Consider the following 24,877-nt stretch of genomic DNA (forward strand, 5'->3'; position numbering starts at 1 on the left):
TTTTTTGCCTCAGTTTCCTCATCTGTAAACTGAGCTGGAGAAGAAAATGGCAAACCACTCTAGTATCTTTGCCAAGGAAAGCCTAAATGGAGTCACAAAGAATTATTGTATCTACATTACAACTGAACACTTACTAATATAATATTTTGTTGCAAAATTTCATAACTAATTATAGAAGTAAAATGAGACCTGATACCTAAATGAAAAAAAAAATAATGAAACCTGGACTAGCTCTATTTCATAGAAAAGATCCTGGGGTAGAAATTGAAGGATGGTGGGAAGTAAAAGACCTCAAAGGCATCAGAATGAATCAGGAGGGATTTGGATTCAAACATCAGCTTTAAAAGATCACAGCTATGTAATCCTGGGAAAGTCACAAATCTCCACAGGCTTCCGTTTCCTTGGTCATTATTTATCTTTGAAAATAAGTTTTCAAGGCCTACTGTGAAAAGTTCAGATGGATTTTTCCTTTTCATCACCAAGACTTTTAGAAAGTGCCATATATACTCACTTGAGGTAAACAAGACCTTTCACTAACTACATTATATGTTAATTGAGTCATGTTCATGAATAATACCAAAGTTTGTCAGTCTTTGGCTTAAGAAGATTTCATGAAGAAAAAACATTATTAATTAAGTACTAATTTTTAAACAGGCACGATGAAGTTGTACATTTATGACTTATAAATCAGTGAACTTCAAATGAAATGTAATACACTGCAGTTCAAAACAACAGAAGGAGACCAAGATAGGAGTTGGAAAATGATGTAGGGTAATATCTCAGTGAAGGAACTGGCAAATAGAATTTTCTGGGAAAGCAAACAGGAAAATAACTTGATCTAACAGACACTCAATTCAACAAACATTTATTAACTTTCTGCTAACCTAATCACTAAGGGACTTAAAAACATAAGTAAGACTGAATTTCTGCCCTCAAGTAGCTGAAATTTAAGTGAGAGAAATAAGAAAAGGAGACAAGACACTATCATTCCAATTTGAATGTAAAATGTTCCAGGAAGCTACACAAAAGGTTGTGAGAAAAAATAGTGAAAAGAGAACACCTAAAAGATGGGGAATTTTAAAAAGGTTCTTTAGAGAAGATGATAATTCTTTCTTAAAAAAAATAAGGAATTGATACCAAGAATGGATTGGCCAGTGTTTCTAATGGTGTGTGTCTTCAGGTATCACCATTTCTCCAGTCTCCCAGATTCATCATTTTGACAATTATCTTCTGCATCTATAGAGGCAATCAATCAGTTGCCAATTTTTGCCATTTCTACCTCCAAAACATTTCATGCATACAACTTCTTTTTACTCTCTTCATATAATTAAAACCATAGTTTGCCCTTTGATGGCCGCCTTCCTCAACTTGGGGAGTTCCTCCCCATGACTCTACTAGAGGTTAGAGCACAGGCTCATTCTTTTTTTTTTTTTTTTTACTCTCTGAAATTCACCACCATGCTCTAGTGTCATTCCTTCCCTCTTGCTTTTCCATTTGCCTTTTTGTGTTTGTGTGTGTGTGATCTTCCCCATCACAATTTTAATTCCTTGAGAGCAGATACTGTCTTTCTTTTTACTAGTATTTATACCCACAATAATTTGGCAAAATATCAGATACACAGTAAGCACTTAATAAATGTTTGCTACCTTGTTTTCTTTTTAAGATTATTATAACAGGTCTAATGGATCTCCCTACTCGAGTCTTTCCCCATGCTGTCACTGAAATGATTTTCCTTAAGGACAAATACAACAAAATTGCATCAGTATTCAATAAATTATAGTGGTTTATTATCATCTTTACGATAAAATACAATCTCCTCTATTTAAAGTCCTTCTCAAACATGCCCCAACCTATTTCTCCATCCTGCCAAACTATCATCTCTGGGAGACATAAGACATGGACACAGGTACTGATCACACAGAATGTGAAGAGTAAGGATAATGACAAATGAAATACTATTAGAGATGATAGGGAGAGATCATTTAGAGAAAAAGAACATGAGAAAAGCTTCACAAGATGATCACACCCCTTATGAAAATGCATTCAGTCCTAGGAATCAGGTCCACAAGTTTTCCTTTAATAATGAATTCCACTTCCTCTTAATTTTTTTCCATAGAAGATACTTCATCTACTATCTCCAAGCTTTAACAGAAGTTGTCCCACAAACCTGAAATAAACTCCATCCTTACCAACAGGACACAAAAATCACTTCCCCTTTTATACACAGCTTATGTACCACATTCCTACGTGAAGAGTTCCTGATCCCCTCAACTGCTAGAGTACTCCCTCTCAGACTTTGTATTTTATCACAGTAATTGTAAATAGTAATTTTACCAAAGTAATCTCGTGTATTTATTGTGTTGTATTTATTCTATTTATTTTTATTCTATATGTACTTGTATGTGTTTTCATCATCTCCCTGTTATAAAGTGATATCCATGATAGTAGGAATTATTTCATTTTATTTCTAATTACAGTGCCTAAAAAGTCTGCCATATAATAGGCAAGTAATAAATGCTTATCAACTTATTAACTGTTTTATAGAGGAAAAAACCCTCATATTTGTACCTCTGTTATATGAAAGACATCTCCTTTGCATAACTATTTTGCTTCCTAGAGGAACACTGGTAAAATTTTGGTAAGAGAAGGACCTGAAAGTAAGGTGAATGAGGTTGTTTGATTAGGACAGACTATCAAGGCTGACTCAATAACCCAACAACCAAAAACTATAGAATATCTTATTGATAGATGATAAACATTTATACAATACCTATTCTGGACCATGCACTGTGGTCAGACCTTTTTATTATTTAATTTGATTCTCATATGAATTGATGAATATAAATTCCTCCCCAAAAAAGAACTGCCTCATTTAGTACAAAGCAAATAAGACAAACTGGAATTGTATCTACCAATAAATCAAAATTTATCTCCAGGATAAATTCACAAATGAAGGAAAGGAGTCCAGTTAGAGGTCACTGGCACATGAAATACATATTATTGAATTCCTAGCATTTAAAAACCAACTACATGTCAATAAACTGGAAAAATCTAAATAGGAGATAGCTGTAAAGGAATTCCAAGGGTAAGGACCATCCGAGAAAGATCAAGAGCACTAATGAAACAATACTGCATGAGAATTGCCATTCTACTGGCATAAAGACAATTATCAACCATAGCTCTTTCTTCTAATATGGGTAGCTTTCCAACAACCCCTGGATGGCATAGTTGGGTATTAATACGTATCCAATAAGTTGGTAAAATAATCTTTTGAATCCCTGATAAATACTTTTGACATTCAAAAGTTACTCTATTGGTTAGTTATGATATAAGAAATTAAATAAGAGTTAATGAAATAAGACAGAATGTAGAGTAACAGCAGAATTTTCTGCTCTGTACCTCTTATCGCACCTGGAAAGCTGCTTACTCTACCTACTTTCATTTTAGGGAAAATCTAAATGGCTATTTTCCACTGCAAAGACAAATTACAGAGCAAATTACTGCAACACTTTCTTTTGGACACTTTTGACAGTTGACCAAAATACCAGGTTATACCTGATGAAATAATCTAGAGGATTAAATGAACAACAAAGCTTTTTTTCTCAGAGCTCTATTTCTGTCTTATTGTAACTACTCTATGCCCTTCCTAATCTTTCATTTTTCTTCACTGGCCTTGAGAACCTATCCAAACTGTGCATATTACTATTTAGTAGTTGCCACAGATAAAACTACTAGAAAATAAGATGTGTTAAAGATATATTCTGACTTAGGAAAACCCAAATTACAAAATTGATGAATTGAATGATAGTTATCTTAATTTTAGAAGTTTTTGACAATTGAAAATCATGACCCAACCCCAAGGGCTTTAGAATCCTGATTCATTCTCCTCCAGTATTTAAATATTCATTTCAAAATAAAAACTATTTTGTGAGGGGAAAAGAATCCATACCAGAAGAGAAAATTAAAACCAAAGGTGTTATTATCATATGAAGAGATATTATAAATGAAGACAAAGAATCTCAGAATTGTAGTGAACATCAATAAGATTGAATATAACCAATTTCAATTACACACAATATTTTATGAATATATAGTCTTTCTAAGAAAAGGGTGCCTATTGCAATGTCAATAATCTTAGAAGAGGCTTAAATTAGTGTCGTGTAAGGTATTGTTAGAAATTATGGGCAGCCAAGAAGAGTTCAGCAAAAGATGGGTAACAAAGCAGAGTAAATCCCTTATTAGGCTTTTTATTAATTGTCATCTAGCAGGGAGGCTCAGAATACTAATGACTGAGAAACAGACAGCTATAGCTATCTTGGGAGAATTTTTTTTTAAAAAAAGAGCATGGTCATCATAATAATAATCCTCAAATCAGAAATGCTTTGAAATTTGCAATGCCCTTCCCCCACAAGACCCTCAGAATAAATATAGATATAATCCATCCATCCCATTTTTTAAAGAAAGTAGGGCTCATAAAAACCCAAGATAAGTGATTTATCCAACATCAGTCAGTAAGAAAATATCAAAGCTGTTATACCAGGCTGCTATTCAAACTATCTAATACTGATTATCATTCTTTTTCATGTTTCTGCAGTGTTTCATGTTTTACAAAATGCCTTCCTCCCAACAATCCTAATAAGGTAAGAAGTAAAAATATTATTATACCCATTTTAAAGATAAGCAAGCTAAAAAGTTAAAAAAAAAAAGGCAAGATCCTACATGTTATAAGTACCAAAGAGAACTTGGTGCAACATTTTTGCACCACATTTTCTATTTTATTACAAGCAGTTCTAGATGAGGACTCAGGAGGTTTAATTCTATGTGTCACTAAGGGGACTTTCATCTCCAAAATGAAAAGGTGGAAGGACATGATCTCTGCTTCCTCATAGCACACATATTCTGATTCTAAGAAGAAAAATAATAGCCAGATGAAGTACTTCATGAAATCAATTTTAATTTGATAATTTGGTTTTATCACACTGAGACCAGAAGTGCACCTAGCAATATCTGTACTTGGGTCAAATGACATAGGTGAGAATTGGGGAGAAAGTGACTATCCTAGGATACAGCCTTATGACATCATAAGATTTCTAAGATTTGGGGGAGAAGAAAGTACTAATGATGAAAAAATCACACCATATGAAACACATCACTGGACTAATTAATATCATAAATAAAATGTACTTATTTACCTATTCCCAAAGATGAATAGGGTATAAGGAAAAGAACTTATATGTTCTAAAATGCTAGTAGTATCCCTCTTTGTGACAGGAAAGAAGTGGAAATTTCAGGGATGCCCATCAATTAGAAATGTCTGAATGAGTTGTGGTATATGATTGTGATGAAATGTACCGGTGCCACAAAAAATAATGAGCTCAATGAACTTTTAAAAATATAGATGTATCCCAATTAAAAATGGCCAAAGTATATGAACAGACAATTTTCAGATGATGTAATTAAAGCCATCTATAGTCATATGAAAAAATCCTCTATATCACTATTGATTAGAGAAATGCAAATTAAGACAACTCTGAGATACCACTACATATCTCTCAGATTGGCTAAGATGACAGGAGAAGATATTGAGAATGTTGGAGGAGATATGGGAAAACTGGGGCACTGATGCCTTACTGGTGGAGTTTTGAACAGATCCAATCATTCTGAAGAAAAATATGGAACTATGCCCAAAGAGCCATCAAACTGTGTATACCCTTTAACCCAGTAGTGTCACTACTGGGTCTGTATCCCAAGGAAATCATAAAGGAGGGAAAAGGACCCACATATGCAAAAATGTTTATAGCACCTCTTTTTGTGATAACAAATAATTGGAAAAGGAGTGGATGCCCATCATTTGGGGAATGGCTGAATATGTTGTAGTATATGAAAGTAATGGAATATTATTTTTCTATAAAAAAAGGAAGAACAAGATGACTTTAAAAACACCTGGAAAGATTTACATGAACTGATGCTGGTGAAACAAGCAGAACTAGGAATACATTGTACACAATAAGAAGGAATGTGCAATGATCAACTAGGAAAGACTGAGTTCATCTCAGTGGTTCAATGATCCAAGGCAAACATCATCCCCATCCAGAAAAAGAACTATGGTGGTTGAATGTAAATCAACACATGCTCTGTTCACTTCTTTTTCCTGTGTTGTTTTTTTTTCCTCTTCCATGGTTTTTCCTTTTGTTCTGATTTTTTTCTCCCAACATAATGCATAAAACAATGTGTATTAAAAAAATTTTTAATGTAGAAAGACTTGTGTGAAATATTGGGGAAATAAGCAGAACCAAAAGAACACTGTATACAGTAAAAGCAATATTCTTTTAAGAATGACTTTGAGCAAATGTGTTTTGTCTATTATAAATACCCAAATTTACAATAAAAACATATGAAGAAAGATAGTATCTGCATCCAAATAACTGATAAATAGAAGTATGTATAGAATAATTTTACATATTTATGGATACACACATATGCATACATACATGCATATGTGGAATATATATAGTCTGTCTAATTATAGCTAACTCTTGGGTGGGGGAAAGGAATAAAAAAAGAAATATAATTGATAATTTTGTTGTATATTTGAAAGGAATAGCAAGTTGTGCAGAGTAGATTTGCAGCTTCATGTTCAATCGTCTTATTTTATTGTATTGTTATAAAAATGCTCGTTTTATTCCACAAATTAAAAACTAAATAAATAGACAACCAAATAAATGAATGAATTAAGGAAGAGGAACAAACTCTTCTTACCTTGGTAAGATTCAACTTATAGTTTAAACAGCAAGATGGTAATGATTAAGACAGGTGTTTTGAGTTGCTAATTACAAATCAATTCTTATCTACTCATTAAAGCAAGGCCTGTAGAAAGCAGCAGAACCTAGTTCATTATATATGTGCTTGGAAATAATAAAATTGTGTTTCTTTTCAAACAGTCTAACATTTAGTCTTTTCCATAATTCAGACTGGTCTTCCTTTCTAATTAGTGCAAATTAGTGAGTCAACCATGACAGAAAAGTAGCCCTGTCAAAGCCAATTATGAGCCTATTATGGCTTTGTGGTAGATGAACTCTTTAACTTCTGTAAAAGTTCATTTTGAAGAGAGCCGGATGTTTCGCAGACTGCTGAGGCAACATGTAGCGTCTCCTTTCAAAGTAGCTAAATGGTACAGAATTCTTCAGAAATACAGCAGCTCTTAACAATTCCATACAATCACATTTTCTAGTCAGCAATTTTACCTCAAAGGTTTCTTAGTGTTGACTTAGCTTGCTGAAAGGAATAGGACACCTCCTCATACGCAAAAATACGTCTAAACTCATTTTTCCCTTTCCTTAGTGACCTGAAATTCAGACTCTTGGAGGGTCACCATTCCCATGATTGAAAGCTCCACGCAGGATCTTTGGCTTTTCCCCAAGTACTCATAAACTAAACGCTGCCATTCATTTCCAGGATTATTTTTTTTTAAATCAGGCAAATAGGTACTTTAAATATGTTCCTCCGGTCCCTTGTTTACCTGACCGGTATAATTTATAGTAGTTCCTACTGGTGTGTGGCCACTATTACTTTATAACAGCTAATACACATGCATACATTACTGCTGACATTTTAAAACATTGCTAACAGTTTGTGAGAGGGCATGGTAAACAGATGCTATGGGATTTTTTTTTTATCCATTATCAGTCATCTCTGAAGACTGCAGGAAAGTGACAGGTTTTTGAGACTTTTCAGTCTAAGAGTGAGAGATTTATTTTTAATAGAATATTGATATTAGGGTACAAAATGGCATTTGGTGTTTACTTTTTCCCCCTAGCAATGCAGTTGAGCTGGATGACTTGTTTTGAAGCCTTACCCTCTGTTCTATCTACTACTCTATTTTTTATAAAGGGAAAAAAAAAAGTTGCAGACTTTTATGAACTCTCTGATTAAAGTACCTCCATCTGAATGCAGATTAAAAGTTCTAACACCTGAGAGCACTAAACCAATGAATATTTATACCGAAAACCAGCAGATGAATGTACTCTAAATCTTCAAATGCAAGTCTAGTCATGGGTTTTATCTTATTTTAGGACTTACTTTTTATTAAAATGAACTCTTGCATATTTACACTACAGAAATAAATGTTATTTGCAAGCACAATACAGAGATCTTGCAAATGCATAGGTTCAGTGGAAAGTAAATTCACTACTCTAGTCGATTTATTTCTTTATCAGGTATTCCTTTAAAAGGAGTTTCATTGTACACCATTGGTACAATTTGGGACCCGGCAGACATTTTCCTTTTGAAAGTTTATTCATTTGGCAGCAGAGATAATTGCGTGTCCCTCCCTGGAATATGGAATTGCTTGATTTCATAATTGTCTGCTTTCATCAGATATGGGGAGACCGAGTGGGCTAAACTTTAGCTTATAATCAAGATTTGTAAAGGTTAGTAAAGTACAAATTCATTCTAGTATCAAGATTAATATCTCTTGGCTCTAAGGGCTTATTTTTAATATTTATTATTTATTTATTATTAATTATTATTATTATTATTTAATATTTTATTTATTTGTTAACTACAGGATTCCATATCATTTGGATCAATGTGCCTGCCAAAATTACATTTGAGTTAAAAATGTGTTTTTCAAAATACAATCAAACTGGAAAAAATCACTATTCTCCCAACATATTAGTAAGAGTTACAATGGCTTGCTAGGTCAAGCAGAAGTCCAATAGAACCCAAAGCAGAAGCTCCAAACCTATTTATTCAATAAGGGGAGTCAAAGCAAATATTGTCTCTGGCCCATATCACATGACAAAGATACCAACCATAGCATAAAAAAAGAGCTATTTATTTCAAAGAAAATAAAAACTCAGTTATTGAATGATGAAGTTCAGGATGAAAAACATCATTTTATTTTGCCAAATTTCCTTTCTAACCAAGATCCTGTTATTCTGGTTATAGACAAAGCAAACCACATGAAAAGAGGCTAAAAATAGAAGTTGTCCATTAAATTTTTTTGAATATATGATCAAAACCTATTCTTTGCACTGATGTTAGGGATACAACATCTTTAAATATACATTCCTGTGTCTAGGTCTGTGTTTTATTTTTTTGTAAAGTAATTTTACAGATAAATGTTTATAAATGAACCCTGTTGTCATTTCTTCATTTTGATGCTTCAAGGCTATACATTAAGTTGTAACTTTGAGATAAAAGAAATGTTTTTGCATGTTCACAGTGCTCCTCAATCAGCAATTGTATTTCCATATTTCAAATGTCACAAGATTTTTCATTGCATTTCCAATATATTTTTAAATAGATCTGTAATTCAACAATGAGGTGATTCCAGGCAATACCCCTACTCTTGTGATGGAGAGAATCATGTGCACCCAGTGGCAAAACTGTGGGATTGAATGTGGATAACTACTAGGTATTTTCACACTTTTTGTTGTTTGCTTGCTTTTTGTTTTCTTTCTCTTTTTTTTTTCTTTTTTCATCTGATATTTCTTATGTAGCCTGATAATTGTGGAAGTATATATAGAATTGGACATGTTTAATATTTGATTACTTGCTGTCTAGGGGAGACAGATGAGGGCAAAGGAAGGAGAAAAAATTGGAACACAAGGTTTTGCAGGGCAAATGTTGAGAACTATATTTACATATTTTGTATTAAAGCTTTTTATTTTCAAAATATATGACTGGATAATTTTTCAACATTAACAAGAAACTAGAAACTGAGTGGATGCCCATCAGTTGGAGAATGGCTGAATAAGTGATGGTATATTAATATTATGGAATATTACTGTTCTGTAAGAAATAATCAGCAGGATGATTTCAGAGAGGCCTGGAGACTTACATGGACTGATGCTGAGGGAAGTGAGCAGAACCAGGAGATCATCCTGTAATGTAAAAAACCTCCTGTTCCAATTTTTCCCTCTTCCTCACCCCCACCCCAGAAGGGACGTACTCCAGTATATGTTAAACATGGTAAAAAAAAAAAAAAGATGTTAAATCCAATATCAGCCTACATATATATATATAATTATCTTACTACACAAGAAAAATCAAAATATAAAGGAAAAAATGAGAGAGAAAAACTGCTTGCAAACTACAACAAAAAGAGTGAAAATACTACATTGTTCTCCATACTCAATTCCCACAGTCCTCTCTCTGGGTGTAGATGGCTGTTTTTATCACAAGGCCATTGGAACTGGTTTGAATCATCTCATTATTGGAGAGCCGCGTCCATCAGAATTGATTGTCATATAACCTTGTTGCTGCCACATACGATGATCTCCTGGTTCTGCTCACTTCCCTCAGCATCAGTCCATGTAAGTCTCTCCAGGCCTCTCTGAAATCATCCTGCTGATTATTTCTTACCGAACAGTAATATCCCATAATATTAATATACCATCACTTATTCAGCCATTCTCCAACTGATGGGCATCTACTCAGTTTCTAGTTTCTTGCCACTACAAAAGAGGCTGCCACAAACATTTTTTTTTTTTTTTGCACATACAGGTCCCTTTCTCTCCTTTAAGATGTCTTTAGGATACAAGCCCAGTAGAAACACTAATGGATCAAAGGGTATGCATATTTTAATAGCCCTTGGGCATAGTTCCAAATTGCTCTTCACAGTGGTTGTATCAGTTTACAACTCCACCTATAATGTATTAGTGTCCCAGTTTTCCCTCATCCCCTCCAACAGAGATTATTATCTTTTCCTGTTATTTTAGCCAATCTGAGAGGTATGTAGTAGTACCTCAGAGTTGTCTTAATTTGTATTTCTCTGATCAATAGTGATTTAGAGCACCTTTTCATAAGACTAGAAATTGTTTTAGTTTCTTCATCTGAAAATTGTTTCTTTATAAACTTTGATAATTTATCAATTGGAGAATGGCTCGAATTTTCATAAATTTGAGTCAATTCTCTATATATTTTAGAGATGAGACTTATCAGAACTTTTGAATGTAAAGATGTTTTCCCAGTTTATTGCTTCCCTTCTAATCTTGTCTGTATTAATTTTGTTTGTACAAAAGCTTTTTAATTTATTATAATCAAAATTATCTATTTTGTATTCATTAATGAACTCCAGTTCTTCTTTGGCCACAAATTCCTTCCTTTTCCACAGATCTGAGAGGTAACTATCCTTTATTCTAATTTGCTCATAATATCACTCTTTTGTCTCAATCAATTTGCATTTATTTTGAAAATAAAAAGCAATTATTTTTTAAAATAGATCTACTTTAAAGTAAATTAAGCAAATTATTATTTTTCTAATCATTACACTTATATATAATAGATTCTGTAAATTTATTCCTTGTAGGAGATTTTATATTACACATATTTTAAATACAGGCCTCAGTATCATTTGAATATATGTGCAATGAAAAATTTTTTTGTTAATCGATACAAATTTGGATTAGCCATATGGAGGCTGAATATATCACTGGGGGGAGGAAAACAAGGAAAGGACAAAAAAATGGAAGAGCATAGAACTGTACATAGAAGAAACACCTATGCTCTTAGCATATGGGTTACTCATATCATTGTTATTTTTCTCCCTGAACTTTACATTCTGACCAGAGCCATGAAATCTATTATGAAAAATAGACAAAGCTAATGGAATTTTATTAACTACTTCATATATATTTTTTACATTTCTAAGTCCACAACTTGGAACTCAGTTCATCAAATTTCACTTTGATATAGCTTTGGACTGGCCATTGAGTGTCACAGTAGAGTGATCCAAAGTTAACATTTTCTCTTTCAGAGAAATTCACTAAAATGAATGTTCCATGAATTAATCTGATTTAAAATTCTATTGTAGGTATAGTGAAAATTATGATTCCATCATGGAATCCACATCAGTGATTTTCTTAAAATTATTCCTGGAATTTAAGAAATGTTCATATATGGAAAAAAAATTCATGGGAATATGAAATATAAAGCGCAAACTCATATAATTAATATAGGCCCCCATTAAAATCCACAGTCTAACCCTTCTCCTAATGAGTAGCAAGGTCCATAAAGATATACCTCTCCTTATGTGGACATTTTTCCTCTACTCATATGATAGAACTTCTGTACTCATTTTAGAGATATTTTGCCTTGCTTTTCATTATCCTAGTCCTAACCTGCATAATGCTAAAATAGTTGGTTTCTACTTTCTTCTCTGCCATGCAATATTTTGCAGAAACCTCCTGGAGCCACTCCCACATGTTAAAAAGTATGTCTGAGCTAAAATTCATCTGTTTGTAATAGAACTCAAAATTTTCTGATGCAAGATACAAGTCGTGGGTGAGCTGCTAGTGCAGAGAGTGAATTTATTTTGCCTTTCAAGGGTTTAATTGCTCACAACATGGTGCAGTTTTGAATAATCCTTCAGAATTTAATATAAGCTTGGAGGAGGGTGTCGATATGTTGATTCTTTAGGCGTACTTGTCATCAAATAGTTTAAACACAACAGGAGACAAAGTTCTTAAACTTATCCGGGCCTGTCAAGAGTAAAAGTGTTTATTAATGATTTGATCCGAGAAGGAATGAGAGCAAAGGGAGTCCCCTCACAATATTTAAGAGTTGGTTGGCAAGCATGTGTTATTTGGAGGGGTCCTGGGTAATTTTCATACAGAAACCTCAAATCTTACGATGATCATTAAATGAGAAAATAACTAAACGTTGGCACCTATTGCCCAGAAACATATAAAGCAGATATACTTAAGAATAATGGGAGTATTTAGCTTGCAAAGAGAAAAGACAATTCAGACAATGTTTTCGGGGAGGGACTCCAAATAGATACTGAACATTAGTAAGTGCCTTTATATCTCTAGAAACATTACTTTCAATTCACAAAATCTATGGTTATAGGTGATAGTTAAATTTTTAAGTGAATTTATAAGGGCTATCAACATTTATGATTTACAACTTATTGTTAAACACACAAAGATGGGCATTAATATGTGCACATTATATATATATATATATACATATATACATATATAGGAATGTGGATAAATGTATATGAAATATAGATAAATCTATAGCATCTGACAATTGCATTTGTAAGAGTCTTTAAGTCAGAAGTAAAAATAGAAAAAGACCAATTTAATATAAATTTTAAAATATGATATATAACAAAAATAAATGTAAAATATAATAATTACAATTATCTCTTCCACATAATAATCTGGAAAATACCCATAATACTTTGATCCTCCTTTTGTACTAGAAAAGAAATCTGAATTAGTTAGGTCTTAAAAGATAAAATATGTTGCTATTACACAGTACTATGCATATATTTTATGCATTTCTGATTTTCTCTATTTTTCTGCTATTTTCTAGCTTTTGCATGTCATGTGTGACTTCCACAACACCCCCCAAAAAATTTCCATTTACTTTCTTATGCCAACTCATGATATATCAAAGCCAGGATAGGGAAAATAACAATGTGGAAGGGATAACTCTGTGTGTATTTGTATGTATGTATATTTAAGAAAAATAAAAAATTTAAACAGAACCAAGAAAACAGAATAAACAATGACTAAGAAGAAAGGAAGAAAGGAAAAGAGAAAGAGACAGACAGAGACAAAGAAGAATTGAGTTGCCCAAGTGAGAAGGTAAATCTAAATTTTGTGTTCAGACTTTCTCTCCAATTCTATGGTAGTACAACTTGAGTACATTGTTTCATGAACTTTGGAAAGGAGTGACATGTGTAGACATAAAGACTATGTAAAACAAAAGGATCCGCTAATATTCCTGGATTCTGTCCATGTGTAGATAAAAATCTCTGGGTATCTTAAATGTTTCTCAGTCATAAACAAAGGCTAAGCTAGAGATCAGTGTGTACAAGCAAAGAGCTTTTTCAAGATCCTTTCCCTGAAGTACCTTTCAAAGACTATGGCAGATTCCAATGATGCTCAATAGAACAATATTTTTTTCTCTTCTTCAACAAAGGCATAACAAGCTGACAATTCCATGGGGGAAAAAAGAAAACTGACCTATGGAAACAACCATTTCTTTAATGTTTATAAAAGCCTTTCCAACTCATGTAAGAACTTTATCAGGGCTTTGTGGAGACTGCATCACTGCTTTTTTTTTTTTTTTTGTCAAAGCAAAGTATAGATGTTGAGAAGATAGAACGCTTATTAAAAGGTATACTAGAGTTAAGAGATGCTAGTATTCTCTTTGTACAGGCAAAGCTTGTCTGTAGATTTTATCAAAAGATTTTTATAACAACTATTTTGTCATTTTAATAATTCTAAACTGACAGAGAGAAATTGATATACATACATATATAATCTGTATTTACATCTATATAAAATATTCCAAACTGATGATAAAATAGCTAAATTCTGAGTTTGTTTTTTTTCCTACAATCTCACAGAAAACATGCATATTTCAATAAATCGTAAGTTGGGAATCTTTCAATCCCAGGACCTTACAAGTTTTAAGAATCCAAAGCAAAGAACAATGGGAATTTGTACAATAATAGTAAAATTCAAGACTCTCTCAGATACATCAGGGTATACAGAATATACACTTGTTTACTCAAAATGGGAATTAAGACCAAAAAAGGAGAGTGAGCTTCCTGTTCAACAAATCCTTTAGACCAGTTTGTTTTAGGGCATGTGATTATTACTAATTCTACTCCAATAATAAATACAGTTTGAAATTAACTAGGCTAATCACTTGAGAAAATATTCCCTTTTGCAGATCCCAGATCTGAAAAAGATCCAAATTCTAGCTTATATATTTTAGAATGTACCCGACTTCTTAGGATTACCATTCTCTTCTGGATCTCTTGGTCATGGTTATTTGCCATTGAAATGGTTAATCATGTTTCTCATCGATTACAATCAAGAAATTCGCAGCTGCCTATCTGCTTGACTCCTAAAAATGGAATAAATAAGTAGAGCATATATACAGGAAAAGTCTTACTTAGTGTGTACATAAGACCACATTTCACCTTCTCTTAGCCCTTGTATGGATTTCTGGTTAAGCAAGACTATTGGATTTGAGAATTGTTCCTTTAATCTGTGGTACTTCTGTGGCCTCTGTCCAGCACCTCTTTCAACTTGTTATATTCTTGGCAGTACACTGCAAGAAAAGACATTTGCTTATTGCTGGCTGAATAAAGGATAAGGATAGGAACTAGGATGTTGATTTCATTGTTGTAAAAAACTCACAGATGAGGAAAGTCTTCAAGAGCTTAAGTGACTTGTCCATGCTCACACATCAGGAGATAGACTTGAACTTAGGTCTTGACTCCAAGGCTAATTCTCCGCCTACTAAGAGAAGCTTTATAGTAAAATTTCCTTTATTTGAACTCAAGAACAATTCACAGTCTAGTGAGTCCATTTTTAAAGTACAGGTTGTAAGATTATTGTTTAAGAATAAGCAATTTTGTTTATAAGCCACAAGTTCTAAGATGATGATTTTTTAAACTACTTTGTATGAGTTATAGAAAGATCAAAAGAGTGAATTGCATAGCTAGTCAGAGTAAAAGCCAGAGGTTAAATTACAGTATACAATAAATAGGGAGAAAGGGAAGAAAACCCCCCATTTGTTTGATGCAACAATCTTTAAGAGCATGAAATACAAAATACATGAAATCCAAAAATGAATAAAGTTCTATTTTAGTTTTATGTTAAGAACTTGCTATTTTTCATTCAAACACGGTGTGGAAACATGACATCTCATCTTTGAATGTCCATGAAGGTTCATATGCCTCCATGTGGGAGTTAAGATACTGCCTTTATACAAATTGCATGCCCAAAGACCCACGAGGGAAGTGTTCATTTGAAAGCCTAAATGTTAGAGTGGGTGCATCAAAAAATCTGTAAAACTCTGCTCCATTACAACTCAACTATCCAAAGGATTAAACCTGAGTGGTAGCTCTCCTCAAACTAACAATTCTGAAATATAAGACAGCAGTTCTTAAACTTTTTCTACTAATGACCCCTTTGCACCCTAGAAATTTTTACATAACCCTGACTATATGGATATGTAACATAGGCGTACAAATCAAGTGTTTACTGATAATAAATTACAATTTCATGACCCCCACCTTCAGTTCTGTTACCTCATATGGATCACAACCCAAAGTTTAAGAAGCTTTGATTTGACTAGACTCTTCATAAAACAAGTTTATCTTTGTAGAAGATCTGAGAATTCTGCAGGATCATAATGTACCAAGAGAATGCGTACTAAGCATCAGCTCACTACCTGGAGGATCATGTGGAGAGTCAGGAGTCCAAAACCGCCTATGTTGTATATGTCAGCTAACTGGCTTCACGAGACAGAAGACCACAAGAAGATGGCTATGCAAGAGATGTCTAAACCATCAATACAAGAAAGAATAAAATGAATGCCATCTTCAAATGCTAAGGAAACAGGTAGAGAAAAAGATACGGCCATGAAGCTGAACTACATTCAGAAGTGTCAGGATCCAGTCACCTGATTGTGAACTCAATAATCAGAGTAACCAGAAAAACAATAAGACATTTCATTTGTTCACAAAAGTGTCAAAATTTAATGACATGCAAACTGAATGATTTTACTTTAGGGGAAAAAAAACTTCAGAATTAATATAATCATCAAAATAATTAAGGATAAAGGGGAAAAAAGAAGAAGACAAGAAAAACTAACCTAACCTTAATCAGATACCCTTAGGGATCATTAATGGATCTTAAAATTCCTGAAAAGAGTGCCAGGAGTATATTCGAAACAAGAGTTGCGTTACTTGCCAATGACCTAAAAATAGCATCTGCTAAGTAAGAGACCAAAAAAAAAAAAAATGCAACCTCTCTCTTTGTCTGGAAGCAACTGTGTGAAAACATGTCCATATATGCTCATTACCTTATAAATTTACCCTTGAAGCATGTTAGTGAAGGTTGACCCTATAATCAACTATGGAACTTGCCTTTGGAAACTGAGAGCCAATTCTCCTTAATGTGGCTTTGAAAAAATTAAAGCAACTGAGCTCCTTTTTTTCCCAAGCTATATTAAATAATTCTCCAGATAACACAGGAACTAATAGGAGTCAGGAGAGCTCCCAGGGAAAGTTAATGACTAGGCACAGGCTCCAAATAACCATTATGGTCAACAGAAGATGCTGATCCAAGATGCTTATAGGAAAGAAAGGGAATTGGGAAAAAAAAAACTAGGGGCAGGCAAAATTCCTTGTTCCTGAGGATTTTTAATGTAATTCTACAAAATGTTCTCCAAAAAAGCAAAATTTGGTAAGGAGGATAGACATGAGATAAACAGAAGATTCTGCTGAAGTCTGAGAATTGTTAAGAACCTTAGAATAAAATTCTGCAGCCATTCACTCAACTCGCCACCAATAAGTAATTTAATTTCTAGGAATAATCAACAGAGCTAAAAGCATGTGAAGCTGGAACTGTCCTCAAGTGTCCTTAGTAAGTATGATTGGTTCCTGAGGTAATAGATATCATAGACCAATCCTAAGGCAAGCCATTACTGTTACAATCAGTCCAATTCCTTCCTTCTTGGACTAATGAACAAGGAAAGATAGGTGAAGTAACTAGGGAGAGAAAAAGAAAGAAATGAACTTCCAGTAAATATTTTCCAGAGCAAGAGCTGAAGCAGAATAAGCATGGGTGAACTTGGCAAGTGCTTTCTCTTTCAAATGACACTCTCTCACTGCAGGATACATCATCCTGAAATGACCAATGTGCCATCAAAAATGCAAATGAAGAAAGGGCTTGTGAAAGAAAGTTGGATTTTGTACGGCATATCTTACTTGCTTGGAGGCAAAATCTGTTGCTGCATTTGGACTCCTGAGAGAACGTGCTGCATCTCTCCCTTCAGGATCTAAAGATGTGACCATCTGAAGCAAAGAAAGAGTTATAGAGTTTTCTTCAGTAAAAAGCAATCACATTAGCTTGACAGGATCTTAAGAGCGGCGAATAGGGAGAGACTATATGGCTAACTAGGGCAAAGAGGTAGTACAGTGACTAATGTCAGGCCTGGAATCAGGAGTACCGAGTTCAAATTTGGCCTTGGACACTTATTAGCTGTGTGATCCTCCGCAAGTCAATTCACCCTTTTTTGCCTCAGTTTCCTTATCTATAAAGTGAGCTGAAAAAAGATATGGCAAATCACTCCCAGTATCTTTGCCAAGAAAACTCTAAAAGATCCCAAAGATCTTTTAGAGGACTAGAAAACAGCACCATATTGCTAATTAGGAATTAAATATTTGAATAGTTAATAATAAATGGCATTTAAAGATGGATTTTAAGTTTGCAGAGCCCCACAGGATAATTATACTATATTTGTATCCCAATTTTACAGATGAGGAAAATAAGTCAGACTAGATAAGTTCACCCAAAAAAAAAAAAAAAAAAAAAAAAGAGAGAGAGACAGAATTCATTGCTTCATTGGTTTTGTATGTAGGTGTAGGGACATGCTGTATTCCTCCCAAAACTGTAAGTTCTTTGGGGTAAAGGATGTTTCATTCTGGTGTCAGATCCTTAGTACCCAAGACAGTGCCTGGCACCACTGAGTTGATAAATAAATATTTGCTGATTAATTTACATTGACATCTTCTTGATTCCAATTGCAACAATCTATTCATTGAACCACAATGGCTCAATTATAAAAACAATAACACTTCAAACCAATTTTTCAATTTTTCAAATGGAGGTTAATGAACTTTAAAACAATGATTTCATAGAAGTAGTTTGATATAAAAAGACATGGAAATGCATTATTAAAACTTCTCAACAGACTTAGAAACAGTGGTCTAAAATTTTTTAAGTGATTTTCCCCAGAGTCATTTGACAAGCTGGTGATCAAACTGGGAGGAGACTGGCCTGCTATTGGATCAAACCAAAGGGAACTCCAAGAAGAACTCCAAGAGTTCTTCCTCTCCTTCCTCAGTGACTTCGGTGCTTCTCTGTTTCTCCTCAACACCCACTCTCTTACAAGGGGACTGCAACATACACACTGCCATTCTCTCAAACAGCCTAACCTCTGATTTCCCCCCCCCAACTCCTTTCCCATCACTTACTCCACTATCCCACCTCAGATACACATAGAAAAGGTCACACTTTTGGTGATTCTATCACCCACAGCTGCCCTGCCTCCACATTCATGAACTTAGAAATGTCTTTTGCTGATCATAATCAGTTGTTCATTCACATTTCCCTCTACCTTTCAATCCCTGATCTTCTGAGTCTTCTCCATGACCTTCAATATGTCTCATTTCTTTTTTAGGCCATCAACTCTGTACTGAATCCACTCATTAACATCCCCATCTTCACTCATAAGTAAATTAGATCAGTGCTACATTATCCTCTCCAATGGAATTCTTTGAGTCCTTATGTTGATAACCTTGGCCTTCCAGCCCCAGGATTATCCCCCACAACTTTTACTGTAACTCCTATTCACTTTCCTATTCTGAACAAAACTAGAGAAAAATCATTAAATTCATCTGACTGGACACACAACAAAATTCTATTTCATTCATTTGGTGTTGCAGCTATGTCTATGACCCCATTTGGAATTTTCTTGAGAAAGATACTGGATTTGCCATTTCTTTCTCCAGTTCATTTGACATATGAGGAAATTGAGGTAACCGGGTTAACTGTCTTGATCGGGATCAAATAGTTGGTAAATGTCCAAGGGCAGATTTGAATTTTCTAATATCAGGCTCAGTGATCTATCCACATCACTCTTCAACTGGACACTCATGTAGTGAAGCAATGCTTTTCAGCTTTTCTAATTAACTCCATATCACTTTCACTTTAACAGTTTTTGTGAACTTTAGCGACTTCCCTTCAGATCTCCCACAGACCCACCCACCTTGTCATCGCCTCAGCTGAGGATCTTTTTCCATATTTCACTAAAAAACAAAAAAAAAATCATCAAGAGGAGTCCCTTTTCAACTCTTAATTTCCTCTCTACCCTTCACTTTCTTTTGCCTTCCCCAATCAAACTGGGGCCATGAACTACCTCATTTTACTTTCACCACATCTCACGTGAGTCTTCTTCATAGATATTGCCACCCCCTGTTACCATCTTATGCCCATTCTATTCTGATTGGCCTCCCAGATTCAAATCCCATCCCACTCCATTCCATTCCATTAACTCGGCTATCTTAGCCACTTTCCTAAAGCATAAGTCTAACAATGTCACTCTTCCTTCCCACTCAAAAACTCTAGTAACTCCCTATTAGTAGCTGTGAGAGGAGCTGACATTCTTTTCCCTATTGTGGATGAACTTTCTCAGTAACAGAAACTAAAGCCAGAGAGCTAGAACTTACCAAAAAGTCTATTGATTGTTAAAATTGCTAATTTTTTTAATTGTTAAAAAAGTTATTGACTGTTAAAATTGAATCTCAGTTCTTAATGATCTATTATACCATAATGCTTATTTATATTTTATTGGAACTTAATTTTGTGGTTGTCCTACTAAAAGCTGAAAATGAGGAAACAGAGTTTATTTGGTGGCTGAAGATACAGATTTGAGACCCATTCCTAAAGAAGTTTTTTAAAAAGTCATAAAAGAGTGGATGAAATCACAGAGAACAGGAAACTAAGGGGAGAAATGAACTCTTTAGAGGGATTAAAAATAAAGCATTAGTTTAAGATTGAGGAACAAAATCTTCCTCAAAACAGTACACTATGGAGGGCAAGAGGAGAGAAAACTGTGTTTCAGAGAACTGAAGAAGGATGAACACAAAGCAGGGAAAGTCAATTGAAAGCATGAATGAACTCCAAAAGAGCAGTTTTAAGAAATTCCTGAATGCAAAATGCAAAAGGTTGATAAGTGAATGTATACAGAAGAAGTGAAGATCAAGAACATGAGCACTATTTCTGGAAGTTTGGCAATGGTACGATGCCTTCAACAACCATCTAAAATACAAAAATATTTTTATACCTATAAATAAAAATTTTGTAGCTTTTTCAAGGACATACAACTAATTATTAACAGTGTCAGAATATTAAGGGTTCCCAATGTTGCTAATTTGAGCTCCAGTTCCAGCGTGCTCTCCTCAATATTATTAGTTGCTTATCACTTTGTCAGCCAGAATTACCTTTTGTTATTGTTTAGCTGTGTCTGATTTGTCATGGCCCCATTTGAGGTTTTCTTAGCATTTCCTTCTCCAATTCATTTTATAGAGGAGGAAACTGAAGTAAACAGGGTTAAGAGACTTGACCAGGATAACATAGTAAGTGCCTGAGGCCAGATTTGAATTCTGGAAGATGAAGCTTCCTGATTTCAGGACAGTTTTCTATTCACTGCCCCACCTAGCTAGCCCTGATCAACTTTTTAAATTCTACATGTACATACATACACATACACAAACACACATTCATACCCACCCACAGATCCATTCACATATAGATATATCTATATACAAACTTATAGAAAGAGCTATTAACTAAGCCATCATTTATCAGAACAATTGCCACAAAACATTCCTCCAAAAGTCTGTGATTGGAGAACAACCTTGAGACAAAGAGAGTCCAGGATGAAATTAATGCAATTATAGAGTAAATATGGAAAAGAAGAAAATTCTGGATGCTGGAAATCCTGTCTCCTCTTTGATAGGATTCTTGAGAAGTGATGTTGTCTCAGTATAATTGAATGGCGTCTGTGTACTGCAGAAAGAAATCTGTTAGAAGCATCCTCCGCATATGGGCCAATTGCTGACCTTCCATTATATTGGACAATGATTCTAGACACTCCAGAGGGTTTGCATTGGTGGGCATGGGAAGATCTACCATGGACAGTTCCTAATATAATACTATTCTGGAGAATATGAAAGTATAATTGAAGATTACAGATGGTTTTATAAAGAAAGTGGAGAAAGAGAAGGCTGCGGAACAATCCAATACAAGGATTAGATTTACATGAGACAATCACTATCTCCTGATTATAGCTGTGGTGATATAGATTATCATCAAAGAGCTCAATCCATTTGATCACTATTCAAGTATGAAGAGATGCATTTCTGACATGAGCACCAGTATGGTAATTTTATTTTGTGAACATTAAAAAAAATTTTCTCCTTTTAAAAAATGTGAACAACACCTAGTAAATAGATGACTTTTACACATTTTATGAAGACAGGGTGTGGTAAAATTGAAATGTGTTCATCCTACATTTTCGAATTTGCTGCTTTGTTCAAACTGGAGTGTTTTCAGAGAAGTATGTTTTACATGTATTTTTAAAGTTTCCATTTTGACTGCTGAAAATTTGCTTCAATATAAACACTTCATTTAAAAAGGTTTTCTATTGAATAAAGGGATATTGAAGACTCGATATTTAGGTAAAATGCTTCCAAATGGTTTAGTAAACCAATAATGGTGTGATTTCTAAAAGAAAAAAAATAGAAAAGAAAAAAAAAAGTAGCTCTGAGTCAGCTTCTCTCTCTTCTTACAGCAGAGATCATGCAGCAATATTATACTTTGGGGAAAAAAGAAATGTCCTAACCCTCTACAATTTGTCATCTTCATCTGCAATATACAATATAATTCAGTTCCCTTCATCGAATTATGAGGAATCACATAATAATATTAGTCTATACTTGTAAAATTCTTTTTTTTCCCTTTTAAATCTCACATTTGTTAAGTATAAAATGTATGGTGGATATGGAAGAGCCAAAGGCTTCAACTGACAATGACAAACACAAAGAACTATTAGCAAATTAACTCCTTAGAATCTTTTTTTAAACACGTCTATGAACTTAATGAAGAATCTGTTTGAAATAAGTTCTCCTTCTTTAATTGGCATCATTAGTGCTCAAGAGTGATAATATGCTTGAATTTCCAAGTTATTCTAATTTCATTAAGTCTTGAAGGAAGGGCACTGACTGAAAAGAATATAGTGACTCATGGGCAATCTTTTGAACTTTGGAATCAAGGACAAGGAGTTTCACATGAGCTAAAAAAAAACCCTTTCATTATAATTATAAACATGACATGAACTGACTAATCATTACTATAAGCTTCTGTTCAGAATTGAGCCACAATGAAGATAAATTATTTCAAAGTTCTTTGCAAATGTGAAGTGTTATACAAATTCTCAAAATAACTACAATGTGAATGATACCTTCAAGAAAACCTCTCAAAACTCTTAAAATAGTTTTAACATTACATGTGTCAGAATAGCACAATGAATTAAAAGTCATTTCATCTATGATATCACTATTGATAATCAAAGCTACAAATATCCTCTACTGTTTAAGGGAACAAAGTTTTAGATCATGAAAAGCTGCACGTTTTAAAAAAGCTCCAAAATGCAGCAGCATATTTTCCAGATTAGGAGAGGGGAGAGTTGTAGATCTTCAATAACACACAAAATATTTTTTCTTTGAAAAAGCTTACATTTCTTTTTTTATGGACCATATAATACAGAGAAGAACTAGCAGACAGTAGGATCATTGGATCTAAATTTGGTAAGGACTTCAATAGATTATTCATACAATCCAAAGATCCTACAGGTAGAGGACAATCAGGTATTAAAGAGCAAAGTGAGCATTTTAAGACAACTTATCTAGATGCTTATTATAGATGACAAAACTTGGATGTAGAAGAAAGATGGTCTTCTGAGCATGCTCAAAGAAATGTTTAACCACATAGAAATACATAAAGCAGAAAGTGCTCTATACTTTCTATTAATGTTTGGTCTGTAAAGACATGCTATAAACTGGGGACATTTTGTAATACTTCTGGAAAAGAAGGACCAATCTAATACTCATGATCTCCAAGACACTAATTAGGCAATATGACTGAAAACATTGGCTGGTTGCCCCCTTCTTGACAACCTTTAATCTATGAAATACTTAAAATGAATTATTTGTGATAAGTTCCTTTTATTGATACTCTCAGTTCTGTTTTGCAATATCCTGCACTTCCTTCAAAGCCACGTTCAAAGATTATCTCCTTCACAAGCCTTGCTGACTACCCAAAATTGTCAATAATTTCTCACTTCTCTATATTCCTTTGATATAGTTATATAATTTACTATTTCATCATGTATATACATATATATTTCTTTTATATAAGTTACTATTACTTATTTGCAATTGATCATTCCCATCCACTTCACACAAACACACACACGCAAAATGGTAAAATAAATAAACAGGATTTCTAAGAGAAAAAAAGGAGGTAGTAATAAAAACAATGACTGACTAGAGTAGGTAACTTTAGAGTTCAGATTTCTTACTTCCTAGGACAATCTCCAAAAAAGTCAATGACAAAAATCTACATTTCATATATGACAGCACATCATAGCCTGAAAACTTCCCCCAAGGTTCTCTGTGAAAGGCAGGTCATACAAACACGGGCCAACCTCTGGTCGAAAGGTAATCCCCAAAGTTGATTTTAAAAGGCCATCTAAAGCTCTTCCACTGTGTCACATGGATGGAATATTTGGTATTTATAATCTTTTTACCATATCAAGATTGGATGAAGAATTTAGAAATGAGGAAATGAAACCCAGATGTTTGAAAGATGGAAGAAGGCAAGATCTAGGATCTAAAGTTGCAAGGGATTTCAGAAAATCATTTAAAGCAATAGCCTCTTTTAGATATCAGGAAATCTGAAGGCTGAGGCGAGGTGCTCTTACCACATTACCCTCCTATAGTGCTTTCAGGCAAAGTGATGAAGTCATTTCATGAATGAAGGTATGAACATTTATTAAATTGTGCTATATTCAAACCACTGTGAGAAATCCTGATGAGACAAATAGATTATCTACATATTCCATCAATTCCAAAAGATATTTCAATTTGGAAAAATGATATACACAAGAGGTTTAGATGTAGGATAAATAGAAAGGGGCGATGGTCTTATTAGTATATTCACAAGAGAGAGAGCAGCCCCTGGTAATCTGGGAGGCATAGTGTTAGGGT

The 24,877-nt window shown here is 33.9% G+C and overlaps 1 protein-coding gene across 4 annotated transcripts in view; it reads right to left on the minus strand.

Moving 5' to 3' along the window:
* The window catches only part of PPARGC1A (PPARG coactivator 1 alpha), a 739,677-nt gene that overhangs the window by 385,028 nt on the left and 329,772 nt on the right, over positions 1 to 24,877 (minus strand). The window contains exon 1 of one of the 4 annotated variants that reach the window (XM_051963882.1): positions 17,753 to 17,812. The exons of the other annotated variants lie outside the window; for them this stretch is intronic. The gene's annotated coding sequence lies outside the window, so the exon portion shown is untranslated. Of the gene's footprint in view, positions 1 to 17,752; positions 17,813 to 24,877 lie in introns of those variants that run through there. 4 annotated transcript variants of the gene reach the window in all.

This window comes from Antechinus flavipes, chromosome 6 (genome assembly GCF_016432865.1).
Source record: "Antechinus flavipes isolate AdamAnt ecotype Samford, QLD, Australia chromosome 6, AdamAnt_v2, whole genome shotgun sequence".
Classification (NCBI taxonomy): Eukaryota; Metazoa; Chordata; class Mammalia; order Dasyuromorphia; family Dasyuridae; genus Antechinus; species Antechinus flavipes.